This window comes from Salvelinus fontinalis, chromosome 18 (assembly GCF_029448725.1).
Source record: "Salvelinus fontinalis isolate EN_2023a chromosome 18, ASM2944872v1, whole genome shotgun sequence".
NCBI lineage: Eukaryota > Metazoa > Chordata > Actinopteri > Salmoniformes > Salmonidae > Salvelinus > Salvelinus fontinalis.
Window position 1 is genome coordinate 51767699 of NC_074682.1, and position 20405 is coordinate 51788103.

Genomic DNA, 20405 nt, shown 5'->3' on the forward strand with positions numbered 1-20405 from the left:
AGAAAAATCGATATCAGCTGTCATTTTCTCTGCTTGGCTCTTGGTTAGTATTTTCCTGACTCAGAAGTTCTCTGCTTTTGTCCAGGTAGACTGACTTTGTAATGTATACACGTCATTTAGAGATGATTGTACAACGAGCCCAAAATAATTTGTCAGTCAGTGAGTACAATCTTCCTGTTTAGCTGAACGCTGAATGGTTGAATGGCAGGCTGAAGACACGCCCTACACACAGTAACGTCAAGGAAACAGTCAGGTTCTTTTCAACTTAATGGCATGTTTTGTGTTTTCAGTCAGAAGGTCTGTCGTCTACTACACTGGCAGGCTTTAACCCTTGTGGGAATTTGCCTACAGAAAGGATTCTTACCCCTTATTCAAAATGTTGTTGTGTTTCAACATGAATTTAAAATGGATAAAAAATATATACATAATTCTCACCTACACATAATACCCCATAATGACAATGTGAAAACATGTTTTTAGAAATTTGTGCACATTAAAAAAAAACAGAAATACAGAAATAGTATTCACATCCCTTTGTTTTGACACTCCAAATTGAGCTCAGGTGCGTCCAATTTCCTTTGATCATCCTTGACTGTTTAGGGTCCCACAGTTGAGTGTGCATGTGTAACAGTATAGCTTCCGTCCCTCTCCTCGCCCCTACCTGGGCTCGAACCAGGGACCCTCTGCACACACACACAACAATCACCCATGAAGCATTGTTACCCATCCCGCCACAAAAGCCACGGCCCTTGCAGAGCAAGGGGAACAACTACTTCAAGGTCTCAGAGCGAGTGATGTCACCGATTGAAACACTATTAGCGCGCACCACCGCTAACTAGCTAGCCATTTCACATCGGTTACACATGTCAGAACAGTACCTATACCATGAAGTCCAAAGACCTGTCTATAGAGCTCCGAGACAAAATTGGGATGAGGCACATGTCTGGGGAAGGGTATAAAACAATTTCTAGAGTGTTCAAAGCACAGTGGTCTCCATTATTGGCGAATTTAAAAAAATGGAGCTAACCAGACACTGCCTAGAGCTGGCCGTCCAACCAAACTGAGCAACTGGGCAAGACGGACCCTGGTCAGGGAGGTGAGCAAGAACCCAATGACAACTCTGACAGAACCACAGAGTTCCTTGGCTGAAATGGAAGAACCTGCCAGAAGGACAACAGTCTCTACAGCACTTCACCAATCTGGGCTTTATGGGAAGTGGCCAGATGAAAACTACTCCTGAGAAAGAGGCACATGACAGCACGCCTGGAGTTTACAAAAAGGCCCATGAGAGCACGCCTGGAGTTTACAAAAAGGCCCATGAGAGCACGCCTGGAGATTACAAAAAGGCCCACGAGAGCACGCCTGGAGTTTACAAAAAGGCCCACGAGAGCACGCCTGGAGTTTACAAAAAGGCACATGACAGCACGCCTGGAGTTTACAAAAAGGCCCACGAGAGCACGCCTGGAGTTTACAAAAAGGCACATGACAGCACGCCTGGAGTTTACAAAAAGGCCCATGAGAGCACGCCTGGAGTTTACAAAAAGGCCCATGAGAGCACGCCTGGAGATTACAAAAAGGCCCACGAGAGCACGCCTGGAGTTTACAAAAAGGCCCATGAGAGCACGCCTGGAGTTTACAAAAAGGCACATGACAGCACGCCTGGAGTTTACAAAAAGGCCCATGAGAGCACGCCTGGAGTTTACAAAAAGGCCCATGAGAGCACGCCTGGAGATTACAAAAAGGCCCATGAGAGCACACCTGGAGTTGACTTAAAGTCACATGACAGCACGCCTGGAGTTTACAAAAAGGCCCATGAGAGCACGCCTGGAGATTACAAAAAGGCCCATGAGAGCACGCCTGGAGTTTACAAAAAGGCCCATGAGAGCACGCCTGGAGTTTACTTAAAGTCACATGACAGCATGCCTGGAGTTTACAAAAAGGCCCATGAGAGCACGCCTGGAGTTTACAAAAAGGCCCATGAGAGCACGCCTGGAGTTTACAAAAAGGCCCATGAGAGCACGCCTGGAGTTTACAAAAAGGCCCATGAGAGCACGCCTGGAGTTTACAAAAAGGCCCATGAGAGCACGCCTGGAGTTGACTTAAAGTCACATGACGGCACGCCTGGAGTTTACAAAAAGGCCCATGAGAGCACGCCTGGTGGTGACAGCATCATGCTATGGGGATGCTTTTCAGCAGGAGGGACAGGGAGACTGGTAAAGATAGAGGGAACACACCTACTAATTCCACATTTTATTTATTTAGACTATTTTATACATTGTAGAATAATAGTGAAGACATCAAAACGATGAAATAACACATATAGAATCATGTAGTAAGCAAAAAAGTGTTAAACAAATCAAAGCATATTTGCCTTGATGACAGTATTGCACACTCTTGGCATTCTCTCTACCAGCTTCATGAGGTTGTTACATGGAATGCATTCCAATTAACAGGTGTGTCTTGTTAAAAGTTAATTTGTGGAATGTCTTTCCCTCTTAATGTGTTTGTGTTGTGACAAGGTAGGGGTGGTATACAGAAGATAGCCCTATTTGGTAAAAGACCAAGTCCTTATTATGGCAAGAACATCTCAAATAAGCCAAGAGAAACGACAGTCCATCATTACTGTAAGACATGAAGGTCAGCCAATACAGAACATTTCTAGAACTTTGAAAGTTTCTTCAAGTGCAGTCGCAAAAACCATGAAACTGGCTCTCATGAGGTCTGCCACAGGAAAGGAAGACCCAGAGTTACCTCTGCTGCAGAGGATAAGTTCATTAGAGTTAGCTGCACCTCAGATTACAGACCAAATAAATGCTTCACAGAGTTCAAGTAACAGACACATCTCAACATCAACTGTTCAGAGGAGACTTCGTGAATCAGGCCATCATGGTTGAATTGCTGCAAAGAAACCACTACTAAAGGACACCAATAATAAGAAGAGACTTGCTTGGGCCAAGAAACACGAGCAATGGACATTAGACCGGTGGAAATCTGTCCTTTGGTCTTATGAGTCGAAATTTGAGATTTTTGGTTCCAGCCGCCGTGTCTTTGTGAGACGCAGAGTCGGTAAACGGTGATCTCCGCATGTGTGGTTCCCACCGTGAAGCATGGAGGAAGAGGTGTGATGGTGTGGGGGTGCTTTGCTGGTGACACTGTGATTTATTTAGAATTCAAGGCACACTTAACCAGCTTGGCTACCACAGCATTCGGCAGCGATACGCCGTCCCATCTGGTTTGCGCTTAGTGGAACTATCATCTGTTTTTCAACAGGACAATGACCCAACACACACTTCCAGGTTGCGTAAGGTTTATTTGGCCAAGAAAGAGAGTGATGGCGTGCTGCATCAGATGACTTGGCCTCCACAATCACCCGACCTCAACCCAATTGAGATGATTTGAGATGAGTTGGACCACAGAGTGAAGTAAAAGCAGCCAACAAATGCTCAGCATATATGGGAACTCCTTCAAGACTGCTGTAAAAGCATTCCAGGTGAAGCTGGTTCAGAGAATGCCAAGACTGTTCAAAGCTGTCATCAATGCAAAGGGTGGCTACTTTGAAGAATCTAAAATGTATTTTGATTTGTTTAAACCTATGATGTCATGTATAGCATGTTAATGTACAGCCACTGGATTCCAATGTAGGTGCTATCAGTTCCCAAATCTGCTAGTTTCAACCTGTTAACAGGTACAAGTGTAAAGAGCTACGCCCATCATTTAAAAAAAGCTCATGCGATTGGTCGAGGAACATCTGCCATACGTCATGTTGACCCTGTTATCAAACAGTATACTAGATTCATTCAATGACTGTGTAGCCAGTTGTACAATAGCATTAATTGTTTTAATTATATTCCCTCAAGTTTAGTAAAGCCTGATTTGAGGTGAATGAGTGGTGGTTGAAGATAACTTTTTATATTTCCAGCAGTCTAGTCAGTCTGTGTGCCTCTATAAGGGTTCAACCATTAAAATACTGTGCCAGCCAGCCAGCTAGACATCCTTAAAATCACCACCAAATGTAGGTGTGGTATCTTAAAAGCCTGTAGTCCTGTTTTTGACTCTGTCTTATAATTTTGATGAAGAATTATCTGCAACACATTTTTTCTTTCATCAGTCCAATTGAAAAGTTCAGTGAGGATTCACTAACTACATAGACGTTCTCAAGATTCAAAGGTTAGCATGTTAGAAACTGTAGAGGAAAGCTATAGTAGAGTACATATAAACCTTGTACTGCAAATATGTTTACAGAATAAACAGAATAAAGAATTGTTATACGAGAGAGTGGGACAGAGAGACAGAGGATGACAGAGAGAGTCAGAGAGACAGAGAGATAGACAGAGCGAGAGAGAGAGACAGAGAGAGACAAAGTGAGGGATGGAGAGAGAGACAGAGAAAGAGGCAGAGAGAGAGAGACTGAGACAGAGAGAGAGAGAGACAGAGAGAGAGAGAGAGAGAGGGAGAGAGGGATGGAGAGAGAGAGAAAGAGGCAGAGAGAGAGAGAGAGAGAGAGAGAGAGAAGAGACACTCGGAGAGATAGAGAGAGAGTCAGAGAGAGAGACAGCGACAACAAGAGAGAGAGAGAGAGAGAGAGAGACAGCGAGAGAGACAGCGAGAGAGAGCGACACACAGATGAGAGACAGAGAGAGAGAGAGAGCGAGGTAAAACATTTACGATAGCCAGAGAGACAGAGAGAGAGAGACAGCGAGGTAAAACATTTACGATAGCCAGAGAGACAGAGAGAGAGAGAGACAGCGAGGTAAAACGTTTACGATAGCCAGAGAGACAGAGAGAGAGAGAGACAGCGAGGTAAAACGTTTACGATAGCCAGAGAGACAGAGAGAGACAGCGAGGTAAAACGTTTACGATAGCCAGAGAGACAGAGAGAGAGAGAGACAGCGAGGTAAAACATTTACGATAGCCAGAGAGAGAGAGAGAGAGACAGCGAGGTAAATCGTTTACGATAGCCAGAGAGAGAGAGAGACAGCGAGGTAAAACGTTTACGATAGCCAGAGAGACAGAGAGAGAGAGACAGCGAGGTAAAACGTTTACGATAGCCAGAGAGACAGAGATAGAGAGAGACAGCGAGGTAAAACTTTTACGATAGCCAGAGAGACAGAGAGAGAGAGAGAGACAGCGAGGTAAAACGTTTACGATAGCCAGAGAGACAGAGAGAGAGAGAGACAGCGAGGTAAAACGTTTACGATAGCCAGAGAGACAGAGAGAGAGAGACAGCGAGGTAAAACGTTTACGATAGCCAGAGACAGAGAGAGAGAGACAGCGAGGTAAAACGTTTACGATAGCCAGAGAGACAGAGAGAGAGAGAGACAGCGAGGTAAAATGTTAACGATAGCCAGAGACAGAGAGAGAGAGACAGCGAGGTAAAACGTTTACGATAGCCAGAGAGACAGAGAGAGAGAGACAGCGAGGTAAAACGTTTACGATAGCCAGAGACAGAGAGAGAGAGAGACAGCGAGGTAAAACGTTTACGATAGCCAGAGAGACAGAGAGAGAGAGACAGCGAGGTAAAACGTTTACGATAGCCAGAGACAGAGAGAGAGAGAGACAGCAAGGTAAAACGTTTACGATAGCCAGAGAGAGAGAGAGAGAGAGAGAGACAGAGCCACAGTAAAAGCGCAAGGAGAAAATATTGTCCCCCTAAACGTGAATAACCCCCTTGCTACCCTAGATAACCCCTTCCTCCTCTAGTCAACATGCACACACAGTAGCTGAGACCTCCTTGCCTTTAACCTGAGAGTTGTAGCTCCTGACTTTCAGTATAGTTGATCACAGGTCAAAGTATCAGAGGAGAGTTAGGGGCAGAGGAGGAGGTGGAGGAGGTGTCAGAGGGGGGTTAGGTGGAGAGGAGGAGGTGTTGGGGGTTTATCACAGGACACAGTGTCAGAGGAGGGTTAGGTGGAGAGGAGGAGGTGGAGGAGGTGTCAGAGGAGGGTTAGGTAGAGATTAGGAGGAGGTAGTGGAGGGGGTGTCAGAGGAGGGTTAGGTGGAGAGGAGGAGGTGGAGGAGGTGTCAGAGGAGGGTTAGGTAGAGATTAGGAGGAGGTAGTGGAGGGGGTGTCAGAGGAGGGTTAGGTGGAGAGGAGGAGGTGGAGGAGGTGTCAGAGGAGGGTTAGGTAGAGATTAGGAGGAGGTAGTGGAGGGGGTGTCAGAGGAGGGTTAGGTGGAGAGGAGGAGGTGGTGGTGAAGGGAGTGTCAGTCAGAGCAGCCTGGTCTCATAGACTACATGTAACATAGTAAAAGAAAATCCAAGGTCTACATGACTACAGGGCTATAGGACTACAGGGCTGCAGGGCTACGGGACTATGGGGCTACAGGACTACATGACTATACAGGGGAACTGTAACTCATTATTACTCGCAGCATAACACTGAGCTCCTCAAAAAGTTATACAGCTGCACCATTGAGAGCATCTTGACTGGCTGCATCACCGCCTGGTATGGCAACTGTTGGGCATCAGACCGTAAGGCAGTACAGAGGGTAGTGCGTATGGCCTAGTACATCACTGTGGCTGAACTCCCTGCCATCCAGGACCTCTATACCAGGTGGTGTCAGAAGAAGGACCTAAAAAATGACAAAGACTCCAGCCACCCAAGTCAAATTAAAAACCAAATAGCTATATGATCATTGGTATGACAATCTTAAAACAATTCCATATGGCTGGTCTCTCTCTCTCTCTCTCTCTCTCTCTCTCTCTCTCTCTCTCTCTCTCCTCTCTCTCTCTCTTTCTCTCTCTCTGGGGATTCTGCTTCCCAGAGCTGCTGGTCTTCATTATCCTCCGAATGTAGATTTCCATTTCAGTGTCAGAAGTGTGTGTGTGTGTGTGTGTGTGTGTGTGTGTGTGTGTGTGTGTGTGTGTGTGTGTGTGTGTGTGTGTGTGTGTGTGTGTGTGTGTGTGTGTGTGTGTGTGTGTGTGTGTGTGTGTGTGTGTGTGTGTGTGTGTGTGTGTGCCTGGCTTGAGGACCCAAAGGGAGAAAGATTCAGGGACGTCTACACAAACTGCTCAGTGTTATGAAGGGAAGTCAAGAACTCAAGTCCATACACTAAGTTGTGTACCTGGCAGTGAAAGTTCCTGAAGGAAAATGTGTGTAATCATGCTGTGGAATGCATCAAAGATTTGGCTTTCAGCTTCTATGGCTTTCTGATACGCCAGATACATACAGTAAGTCAATGTGAACAGCTTATTCTCAATTATATTGAATTATATTCAAATATGGGTATAGTGGACTAAAGAGGAAATAATATTAGAAATGAAATTCAACAACAATGAGAATATGAATGTCTTTTCCCAAAGCAATAATCTATTGTGTTATCCATCTAGAAGTATTGTGGGTGTATGAGAGGTAGCTTACAGTGCTGCTAAACAGCCAGTCTGCAAACTTTACAATGCTATTGGAGAAGTTAAAAGGCCATAGAGAGCAGATGTGATGGGTGGGAAGGAACAGAGCAGGTCTGAGAGCCAGGGTCATCATGGTCAATTTCAATGTAAAGTAGGATGTAAAGTCTGTCTGTCTGTCTGTCTGTCTGTCTGTCTGTCTGTCTGTCTGTCTCTCTCCCCGTCTCTCTCCCCGTCTCTCTCCCCGTCTCTCTCCCCGTCTCCGTCTCCCTCTCTCTGTCTCTGTCTCTGTCTCTGTCTCTGTCTCTGTCTCTGTCTCTGTCTCTGTCTCTCTCTTTCCCTCTTTCCCTCTTTCCCTCTCTCTCTCTCTCTCTCTCTCTCACACTCTCTCTCTCTCTCTCTCTCTCTCTCTCTGTCTGTCTGTCTGTCTGTCTGTCTGTCTGTCTGTCTGTCTGTCTGTCTGTCTGTCTGTCTGTCTGTCTGTCTCTCTCTCTGTGCATCCCAAATGACACCCTATTCCCTATGGGCCCTGGTCAAAAGCAGTGCAGTATATAGGGAATAGGGTTCCACTTGACACGCAGCATGGGGGTCAGACTCAGTAATCTGTCTCAGTATCTGGTGAGGAGGTCGCTGTGAATGCCTTCTACTCTAGGTCTTATTCACCAGTCTATAAACCCCTAAGGAATGCCAAACTCTACCTACCTCAGAAGGAGAGTGTGAAAGGGCTGAGAGAGAGAGAGGGTATGTGCGTTTGAGAGACAGAGAAAGAGAGAGAGACAGAGTGTGTGTGTTTGTGCGTGTGTGCGTGGTCTCAGGCCATGTGTTGTTGATGAAGTATGCAGCATGGTTCAGCCCCTCTTGACCTGCAGTTTCATGGAGTGAGTCCCATGGTCAGATTTAGATATCACTTCAGGCCTGGTTAGTGGCTATGAGATCTACAGTAGCTAAACAACAGTAGCACTGACATTATGGCACTTTGCTTCGCAGTTTGTTGGCCCTTAGAATAATGTTATTTTATTAACAAGGTTTCAATGGCATATCTTAGTATTTATTAGGCATCAAGTCTTCCTGGGGTCCAAACAGGGTTAAAACAGTTCCATCACAACAAAACACAACAACAGCCGACATCATACAAAACATTATTACATCATACAAGACATTCTTACATCATACAAGACATTATTACATCATACAACACATTATTACATCATTACTCTAATATTGCACATTTACAATATAAAATGACAATGTGTGTGTGTAGAGATGCATGTGTTAGAGTGTGTGTGTGTGTTTAGTCCACTTTGTGTCCTGACGTGTTGTTTTATTGGTGTTTTTGATCAGATTTTACTGTTTGCTTGAGTTACTTGATCTAGAAGAGAGTTCCATGACTCTATGTAGTACTGTATGTTTCCCATAGTCTGTTCTGGACTTGGGGACTGTGAAGAGACCCCTGGTGGCATGTCTTGTGGGGTATGTATGGATGTCTGAGCTGTCTGTGAGCTGTTTTAACAGACAGTTTGATGCTTTTTTTAAGGGCCAGCCGTGCTGCTCTGTTCTGGGCCAACTATAAATTCCTTCTGTTTTACTTTGTGGCATTTGACCATATAACTGGGCAGTAGTCCAGGTGTGATAAAACTAAGGCCTGTAGGACTTGTTTAGTTGATTGTGATGTCAAGAAATCAGAGCAGCGGTTTATCGCGGACAGATTTCTCCCCATCTTAGCTACCATTGCATCAATATGTTTTGAACATGTCAGTTTACAATCCAGGATCATAGTTTAGTAGTTTAGTATCCTCAACTTGTTAAATTACTCACTACTGACATAAAAAAAACTATCGGCCTGTATCGAATCTCCCAATCTCTCAAAAACCTGTTGCACAGCAACTCACTGCCTTCCTGAAGACAAACAATGTATACGAAATGCTTCAGTCTGGTTTAATACCCCATCATAGCACTGAAACTGCACTTGTGAAGGTGGTAAAGGACCTTTTAATGTCATCAGACCGAGGCTCTGCATGTGTCCTCGTGCTCCTACACCTTAGTGCTGCTTTTGATACCATCGATCACCACATTATTTTGGAGAGATTGGAAACCCAAATTGGTCTACACGGACAAGTTCTGGCCTGGTTTAGATCTTATCTGTCGGAAAGATATCAGTTATCAATATGAATGACATGAATTACATCTTCAACTAAGGGCAACCATGGCATCCATGACAGAGAGGGAGAAGCGTTCATCCATGTAAACAGGTACGAGAGTCTAGCTACATTTTCAGATATTATACCTTTCTAATTTTGTCAGAAAGTAATTTTCATTGCAAAATTCATTGTGGCTGGCTTGCTAGCTAATGTCACGTGTATGAGCTACGTGTATGTAGTAATATTATTTGTATCTCAGAGCCATTTGCATTACTAGTTATAGCCTAATGTTAGCTAGCTAGCTAACATTATACATAGTTGGTTAGCTTTAGCTACCTGCAGATTCATGCATGATGCATTTTAGTATGGGTTGGGATTATGGGTCTAAACAAAAGACTCTACTATGCAAGTAACCATTTCACTGTACCGTTTACACCTTCTGTATGGTGTGCATGGAGATTTCCGAGTTCCCAGTTGTTTTGAACGTGGCATTAGAGTTTGGATTATGGTTCATTATTTAGCTAGCTAGCTTGAAATAGTGTGTGTTTACCAGAGACGTTAATGTGAAGAACAACAGGACCTGCAGTCAGATTAGAAGTCAGATTAGAATATAGGCCAAGGACTAGACCACTACTACTTTTTCATACTACTTTCCCCACTTTTAATCTCAATATTTGTTTGTTTACTACACTACCCTACTGTTAATTTAGCAGATGACCTCACACGTGAATCCTTAAAGAGATGGGTGGGGATAAGGTAGACAAAGAAGATCTCTCCAGTAGGTGTACCAAAATATCCACCAGCCATTTTCTCAAAAGTGGGGTTACAAGTTTATCAACTTTCAAAGCAGATATACTTTCCCATTGTTCTTCAACTGCAGTGTATGATATACCATTTTCTAGCTCTGAGTCTATACTTTTATCCAATGTAAAAAACACTATTTCAAATTTTGCTACATAGGACCGAATCAAGGTGGTGGGTCACATATGTCACGAACACGACAGTGTCGGTTGTTTGGCTCTATGACATGTGAAATGTGCCAAAATTAATGTGATCAAACATGTGTAATTAAAAATAAATAAATAAATAAATATATTCAAATATAGGACAGACACTTCAAAAGCATGTTCCTTATGATTTATTTTTTTGCCTGTCTGTTTTGCATTGTATTAATGTGTTATTCAATGCGTTTCTAAGGGCTGTAGTAGTAAAAGCCAAATTCAATGTTTCACCAAATAGCAGACGATATAAAGCCATAACACATATATTTTTCCAGCAGCACATTATGATTAATCGATCATGTCAAAAGCGGCACTGACTTTTAACCAAACAGATCCCACAATCTTCTTATTATCAATTTATTTCAGCCAATCATCAGTCATTTGTGTCAGTGCCATACATGTTGAGGTCCCTTCCCTATAAGCGTGCTGAAAGTCAACTGTTAATTTGTTTACAGAATTCAACAATTACAATGCTTGTCTTTCATAATATGATCAGTTCTGCGTGGTTATGAAGGTTCAGCGTTTGTTGTTGGCATGTCATGCCTAAGTTTTCTAATCTTGCCAATAAAAAGAAATTAAAGTAGTTCAGAGGGTTTTGTGATGAAGAAGCCATCTGATTCAATGGATGGACCTGAGCTCGCCTTTTTGCCCAACATGTCATTTAATTGACTCATATAAGCTTCAAACTTGATTTAAGATTCTCCAAAGCTTTTTTCTATCATTATTTATATAATTTATCTTTGTTCCATAGTACAATTTCTTCTTCTTTTTGTTTGGTGTAGTCACATGGTTTATCAATTTACAGTACGTTTGCCAATCGGTTGTGCAGCCGGACTTATTTGCCATTCCTTTTTGCTTCTTCCCTTTCAACCATAAGATTTTGCAATTCCTCATCAATCCATGGGGATTTAGCCATTTTTACAGTCACTTTCTTAAAGTGCCCAGTGATTCCTGGTCTATGTATACAGGGCAGCAGCCTCTAAGGTGCAGGGTTTAGTAGCCGGGTGGTAGCTGGCTAGTGATGGCTATTTAACAGTTTGATGGCCTTGAGATAGAAGCTGTTTTTAAGTCTGTCGGTCCCAGCTTTGATTCACCTGTACTGACCTCGCCTTCTGGATGATAACGGGGTGAACAGGCCGTGGCTCGGGTGGTTGATGTTCTTGATGATCTTTTTGGCCTTCCTGTGACACCAGGGGCTGCAGGCAGTGTGCCCGCGTTGATGAGTTGGGCAGACCGTACCACCCTAAAACACAGTAACAGCAGTGACACAAAAGTCCTGTGGCATCAGTGAACATAAGCACGATTCAGTCTACAACCCAGCAGCCATGGTTTTATCTTCCAACAGTTCACAATCATAGCTACCCCAACAGAAATCACACTATCATGTTTTACAACACCTCCATGTTTCAGCCCCACACTGCCATGTCTTTCCCAGCCTGTAATGCCCTCCGCTCCCCTCTCAGTCCCCTCTCAGTCCACCTTCAGTCCCCTCTCTGTCCCCCCTCTGCTCTCTCCTGGCTGGGCAGGTTGCCTCACAGAGACCCAGTCACCCTCTAGACCACGGGAGCCTCCTCTCCTCACACATTGGAGTCAATGAAAGACCTCTTTCCCCCGTCCTCTCTAACTCTATCCCTCCCTCCCACCCTTACCTCTTTCCCTACCTCCCATTGCGCAAAGCTACGTACCCCACCCTTACCCCCCCCTATATCTTCTAGTTCTCATGCCTACAGTACATACCCCACCCTTACCCTTCCCTCCACCTATACCTCCTAGTTCTCATACCTACATACCTCACCTTTACCCCCTCCCTCCACCTATACCTCCTAGTTCTCATACCTACATACCCCACCCTTACCCCTTGCCCCCTTACCTTACCTCACCTCCCTCCCTCCAGTTCTTAGTCTTCATACCCCACCCCAACATTACCCCCTGCCCCCTTACCTACCACCTTCCCTCCCTCCCTCCCCACTGCCCTGCCATCTCACTGCATTCCCCACTAGGTCATACAGAGCTCCATTGTACGAGCAAGGTAGCGGGACGGAGAGCACACAGTCAGAACACTCACTCTCACATACCCAGAAACACCACTGGAATCACCTTGGGTTGCCACAAATGGAAGCAAGCAGGCTTTTTTTTGTACCTCCCTCCCGCCATTTCTCCCTCTCTGCCACCCTCTCCTTCTTCCACTGCTGTTGGATGTTGGCCATCGTCAACAAGATTTCAACTCAAAAAGGGGCATTGATGAGGAATGGAGAAATGGAGGTTTGCGACGGTTTGGGCAATGATGGGGTGATGGGTAGGGGTGTAGGGAGGCGAGGTTGGAGGGAGGAAGGTAGGGAGAAGAGGGGGGTAGAATTCCAGGATCGGGCTCCTGTAAGTAGCTATAGGAAATACCTGAGGTGCCAGACTGACTGACTGAATGCCTCCTGTCTGCGCTGCCATTCAGCCATCTCACTCAGATTGGTGTTATTCTGTAACATACTGTAGCAGAAGTAGTCTGGAAGCGAAGGAGAGGGAGACTATCCCAGGCCCAGCGCAGCTGAGGACCACTCTGACCTGCATTACTCCTCACTGAAATCAGGCACTTGAAGTTTCTGGATACACAGATTTAGGGGGCAGTTTCCAGGACAGAGTCTCCATTAAAAGGGTGCTTTAGTCCAGGAAACATTTAAACATTAAAAGTCCCTCAAGACAATACTGCCACTCAATGCCATACTACTGTACGTTCACCCATTTAATTGAATAGTTTTGTGTGTATACAATTGGACCTATTATAAGCCTGTTCTTGTGGGAAGCTGCTATAGAACACCAAGTGCTAGGTCAGTATCCGGGTAATATGTGTGAACGCTTCGTAACGTGTGTGATATTAACAGAGAGGTATATTTTCTGGGTGACCAGAATATTGACTGATTTACTCAAGAAAAAGCTTCAAACTGTAACCAGTGCCTGCAATCTGATTCAGGTAATCAGTCAACCTACCAGGGTTACTACAAACAATACAGGAAATAAATCATCTATGTGTATTGATCACATCTTTAATAATGCTGCAGAAACCTTCTCTAAAACAGTATCCACAACTATCGGATGTTGTAAGGACCGACGCTGGAGACGAGATGCAGGTACGAAGAGGGAACATTTAATCAGGAACGGACATGGAACAGGACAGGAACAGTGTCAGAACAAGGTAACAAAACGACATACGACAATAATGCTGAAACAGGGTACAACCTCGGGAACAGATAAGGAAGGAAATAAACACAGGTGATTGAGTCCAGGTGAGTGTAAAAAAATCGCTGATGCGCGTGATGAGGGGAGCAGGTGTGCGTAATGATGGTGACAGGAGTGCGTAATGCAGGGCAGCCTGGCGCCCTTGAGCGCCAGGGAGGGAGAGCGGAAGCAGGCATGACAGGATGTAGTAATCACAATAAAGGAGCTAAAGTCTATCTTGAAAAAACTAAGTGACAAAAGCCGGGCCTAAAATTGTGTTTTGTAGTGATTGCTATGTTGAATATGTAAATATTATTTGCAAGTCAGTTGTGTGTAATGAGGAGCAACCAGCCTCACTTGATGCATTTATGAAATTGCTTTTTACAGTTACTAATAAGCATGCATCTATTAACCTTTCACGAGCCTCTACCCCGGGTCTGGAGCCCCCCCCCCCCCCCACACTGATTAGCATCGCTAATCACAATTAATTAAATAGTAGCATCTAAATATCATTAAATCACAAGTCCAAGACACCTAATGAAAGATACAGATCCTGTGAATAAAGCCACCATTTCAGATTTTTAAATTGATAGCCACTATCCAAGAAAAAACCTCATCAGATGACAGTCTGATAACATATTTATGGTATAGGATAGGTTTTGTTAGAAAAATGTGCATATTTCAGGTATAAATCATAGTTTGCCATTGCAGCCACCATCACAAATCTCACCAAAGCTCCTAGAATTACTACAGAGAGCAACTTGTATTACCAATTTACTCATCATAAAACATTTCTTAAAAATACACAGCACATAGCAATGGAAAGACACAGATCTTGTGAATTCAGACAACATTTCAGATTTTCTAAGTGTTTTACGGCGAAAACACAATAAATCGTTATATTAGCATACCACATATGCAAACGTTACCCGACCATTGATTCAAGCCAAAGAGAGCGATATCGTTATCATCGCCAAAATATATTTATTTTTTCACTGACCTTCTCAGAATTCTTCAGATGACACTCCTGTAACATCATATTACAACATACATATAGAGTTTGTTCGAAAATGTGCATATTTAGCCATAAAAAAACGTGGTTATACAATGACAATACTAGCAAAACTAGCCTGAAAATGTCGGTCGCCATCTTTCACAGTGATCTTGTCTCATGAATATCTATTCATAAACTTGACTAAAAAAATATAAGTTGGACAGCTATCGAAAGACAAATTAGTTCTTAATGCAATCGCTGAATTACATTTCTAAAATTATCCTTACTGTGCAATTCAGGGTTCGCCAAGCGAAGCTATGCCAAACAAAATGGCGGAATATGCGTTTAAAAAATTTCGACAGAACAACGATTTATCATCTTAAATATTTCTTACTTTGAGGTGATCTTCCATCAGATTCTTGGGTAATGTATCCTTTCTTGGGTCCAATCTTCTTTTGGTCGAAAGATGCCCTCTGTCCGTCGAAATGCCCACTAACGTTCGACCGGGACCCCGAAACGTGCCCGGCTCTTCAAAGAGCATCACATAGAAATGCCTCAAAATCGCACTAAACGGATATAAATTGCTATAAAACGGTTTAAATTAACTACCTTATGATGTTTCTAACACCTATAACGAGTAAAAACATCACCGACGCTATATTACTGGCTAAACCAAGGCTTGGAAAAAGGCCAGTCAGATATCCTTCTTGCGTTGAGCGCAGAGTCCAAAAGAACGGTACTTCCGGTATTTTGTCATTTATAGAGGCCATGATTGCGCAATCGACTCCATTCAAATTGTCACCACTTACTGACATCTAGAGGAAGGCGTGGGCAGTGTTTGTATCCTCATAGGATTTACAGTGGCTTTAAAACTGATCTGGAACCAGAGGCCAAGAGTTCTGAAAACTCACTCACTGGGAGGAAAAGTGCTGTAGAATGAGTTCTGTTCCACCCAGAGACATAATTCAAACGGCTATAGAAACTAGAGAGTGTTTTCTATCCAATAATAGCAATAATATGCATATTGTACGAGCAAGAATTGAGTACTAGGCAGTTTAATCTGTAGAGCAAATTATGCTAATGCGAAACAGCACCCCCTATAGTTGCAAGAAGTTAATAATGTTTACATACTGCTTTAATCAAAGCGTAGTATCGTATTCTATTCTACTGTATTTTGTCAATACCACTCCGACATTGCTCGTCCTAATATTGATATATTTCTCAATTCCATTCTTTTACTTTTAGATGTGTGTGTATTGATGTGAATTGTTAGATATTACTGCACTGTTGGAGCTAGAAACACAATCATTTCACTACACCCGCAATAACATCTGCTAAACATGTGTATTTGACCATTCAAATTTGATTTAATTAGATTTTACACATCGTCGTCCTCCTTTAGTCTAAGTCACCAGCAGGGTTGAGGTAAATTCAGTTCTCAATTCACCCAATTCAGGAAGTGAATTGAAATTCCATTCACCTTGATAATTAGCCGAAAATGTTAGTGTAGAGCTGGAACAAAAGCCTGCACACTGAGCAGTTGGTTGACAACCCCTGTTGTTTCCCTATCTCTTGTTTGAATGTGAGCTAGACCCTTACTACCCCTTACTAACCTTACTACTACTGCCGAGATTACAGAGCTCTGGTGCGGTGGAATCCCCCTGCAGAACATGCACATGTTTCCCTGAAAAATACTGCCTGCTGAACCATCCACATCGTTATACTTCTTAGTGATTTACTTGATCCAGGGCCTTCAGAAAGTATTCACACCCCTTTACTTTTTCCACATTTTGTTGTGTTACAAAGTGGAATTAAAATTGATTTAATTGTCATTTTCTGTCAACGATCTACAAAATACTCTATCAAAGTATGAAAAATAAAACACGAATATACTGTATATTAATTAGATAAGTATTCAACCCCTTGAGTCAATACATGTTAGAACTACGTTTGCCAGCGATTACAGCTGTGAGTCTTTCAGGGTAAGTCACTAAGAGTGTTCCACACCTGGTTGTGCAACATTTTCCCATTATTATTTTCAAAAATCTTCAACCTCTGTCAAATGGGTTTTGAGCATTGCTAAACAACAATTTTCAGGTCTTGCCACAGATTTTCAAGTAGATCCAAGTCAAAACTGTAACTAGGACTCTCAGAAACATTCACTGTCTTCTTGGTAAACAACTCCAGTGTAGATTTGGCCTTGTGTTTTAGGTTATTGTCCTGCTGAAAGGTGAATTCATCTCATGACTGGTGGAAAGCAGACTGAACCAAATTTTCCTCTAGGATTTTGCCTGTGCTTTTCTCCATTCTGTTTCTTTTTTATCGTGAAAAACTTCCCAGTTTTTAATGATTACAAGCATACCCATAACATGAGGAAGCTACCACTATGCTTGAAAAAATGGAGAGTGGTACTCAGTAATGTGTTGTATTGGATTTGCCAAAAACATAACATTTTGTATTAAAAAGTGAATTGCTCTGCCACATTTTTTAAAGAAGTACTTAGGTGCCTTGTTGGAAACAGGATGCATGTTTTAGAATATTTTTTATTCTGTACAGGCTTCCGTCTTTCACTCTGTCAATTAGGATATTATTGTGGAGTAACTACAATGTTGATCCATCCTCAGTTTTCTCCTATCACAGCAAATAAACTCTGTAATTGTTTTAAATTCACCATTGGCCTCATGCTGAAATCCCTCAGCGGTTTTCTTCCTCTCCGGCAACTGAGCTAGGAAGGACGCCTGTATTTTTTTTATTTTACCGTTATTTTACCAGGTAAGTTGACTGAGAACACGTTCTCATTTACAGCAACGACCTGGGGAATAGTTACAGGGGAGAGGAGGGGGATGAATGTAAACTGGGGATTGAATTGTAAACGGGATTATTAGGTGACCATGATGGTTTGAGGGCCAGATTGGGAATTTAGCCAGGACACCGGGGTAAACACCCCTACTCTTACGATAAGTGCCATGGGATCTTTAATGACCTCAGAGAGTCAGGACACCCGTTTAACGTCCCATCCGAAAGACAGCACCCTACACAGGGCAGTGTCCCCAATCACTGCCCTGGGGCATTGGGATCTTTTTTAGACCAGAGGAAAGAGTGCCTCCTACTGGCCCTCCAACACCACTTCCAGCAGCATCTGGTCTCCCATCCAGGGACTGACCAGGACCAACCCTGCTTAGCTTCAGAAGCAAGCCAGCAGTGGTATGCAGGGTGGTATGCTGCTGGTATCTTTGTAGTGACTGGGTGTATTGATACACCATCCAAAGCCTAATTAATAACTTCACCATGCTCAAAGGGAAATTCAACGTCTGCTTTTATAAAATCTATCTACCAATAGGTTCCCTTCTTTGCGAGGCATTGGAAAACCTCCCTGGTCTTTGTGGTTGAAATTCACTGCTCGTCTGAGGGACATTACAGACAATTGTATATGTCGGGTACAGAGATGAGGTAGTCATTCAAAAATCATGTTAAACGCTATTATTGCACACAGAGTGAGTCCATGCAACAAATTATCAAATCTAATCTAAATGTATTTGTCACATGCCCCGAATACAACATGTGTAGACCTTACAGTGAAATGCTTACTTACAAGTCCTTAACCAACAATGCAGTTCAAGAAAGAGTTAAGAAAATATTTAACCCAATAAAAGTAACACAATACAATAACAATAACGAGGCTTATACAGGGGGTACTGGTACCGAGTCAATGTGCGGGGGTACTAGAATAAAGACCTCCTCCATTCCTGCCATTATTGAAAGAGATCGTGATACCTCACATCTCAAAATAGGGCTACTTTAATGTTAGATCCCTCACTTCCAAGGCAGTTATAGTCAATGAACTAATCACTGATCATAATCTTGATGTGATTGGCCTGACTGAAACATGGCTTAAGCCTGATGAATTTACTGTGTTAAATGAGGCCTCACCTCCTGGTTACACTAGTGACCATATCCCCCGCGCATCCCGCAAAGGCGGAGGTGTTGCTAACATTTAGGATAGCAATTTTCAATTTCCAAAAAACAACAGACGTTTTCGTCTTTTGAGCTTCTAGTCATGAAATCTATGCAGCCAACTCAATCACTTTTTATAGCTACTGTTTACAGGCCTCCTGGGCCATATACAGCATTCCTCACTGAGTTCCCTGAATTCCTATTGGACCTTGTAGTCATTAGCAGATAATATTCAAATTTTTGGTGACTTTAATGTTCACATGGAAAAGTCCACAGACCCACTCCAAAAGGCTTTCGGGAGCCATCCTCGACTCAGTGGGTTTTGTCCAACATGTCTCCGGACGTACTCACTGCCACAGTCATACTCTGGACCTAGTTTTGTCCCATGGAATACATGTTGTGGATCTAATGTTTTTCCTCATAATCCTGGACTATCGGACCACCATTTTATTACGTTTGCAATTGCAACAAATAATCTGCTCAGACCCCAACCAAGGAGCATCAAAAGTCGTGCTATAAATTCTCAGACAACCCAAAGATTCCTTGATGCCCTTCCAGACTCTCTCTGCCTACCCAAGGACATCAGAGGACAAAAATCAGTTAACCACCTAACTAAGGAACTCAATTTACCCTTGCACAATACCCTAGATGCAGTTGCACCCCTAAAAACTAAAAACATTTGTCATAAGAAACTAGCTCCTTGGTAAACAGAAAACACCCGAGGTCGGAAGCAAGCTTCCAGAAAATTGGAAGAGAGAAGATAGCTTTCACTGTAATAAATTCATGAACTTCTTTGAGGAAAAGATCATGATCATTAGAAAGCAAATTACGGACTCCTCTTTAAATCTGCGTATTCCTCCAAAGCTCAGTTGTCTTGAGTCTGCACAACCCTGCCAGGACCTAGGATCAAGGGAGACACTCAAGTGCTTTAGTACTAAATCTCTTGACACAATGATGAAAATAATCATGGCCTCTAAACCTTCAAGCTGAATACTGGACCCTATTCCAACTAAACTACTAAAAGAGCTGCTTCCTGTGCTTGGCCCTCCTATGTTGAACATAATAAATGTCTCTCTATCCACCGGATGTGTACCAAACTCACTAAAAGTGGCAGTAATAAAGCGTCTCTTGAAAAAGCCAAACCTTGACCCAGAAAATATAAAAAACTATTGACCTATATCGAATCTGTCATTCCTCTAAAAAAAAAATGAAAAAGCTGTTGTGCAGCTTCACTTCCTGAAGACAAACAATGTATACGAAATGCTTCAGTCTGGTTTTAGACCCCATCATAGCACTGAGACTGCACTTGTGAAGGTGGTAAATTACCCTTTAATGGCGTCAGACTGAGGCTCTGCATCTGTCCTCGTGCTCCTAGACCTTAGTGCTGCTTTTGATACCATCGATCACCACATTCTTTTGGAGAGATTGGAAACCCAAATTGGTCTACACGAACAAGTTCTGGCATGGTTTAGATCTTATCTGTCAGAAAGATATCAGTTTGTCTCTGTGAATGGTTTGTCCTCTGACAAATCAACTGTAAATGTCGGTGTTCCTCAAGGTTCCGTTTTAGGACCACTATTTTTTTCACTATATATTTTACCTCTTAGGGATGGATGTCTTTCGTAAACATAATGTTAACTTTCACTGCTATGCGGATGACACACAGCTGTACATTTCGATGAAACATGGTGAAGCCCCAAAATTGCCTTCGCTGGAAGCCTGTGTTTCAGACATAAGGAAGTGGATGGCTGCAAACTTTCTACTTTT

The 20405-nt window shown here is 43.0% G+C and overlaps 1 pseudogene; it reads left to right on the plus strand.

The window, feature by feature from the left end:
• Positions 1-1208: 1208 nt before the first annotated feature.
• LOC129816056 (uncharacterized) overlaps positions 1209-20405 on the plus strand; it is a 122920-nt pseudogene continuing 103723 nt past the window's right edge.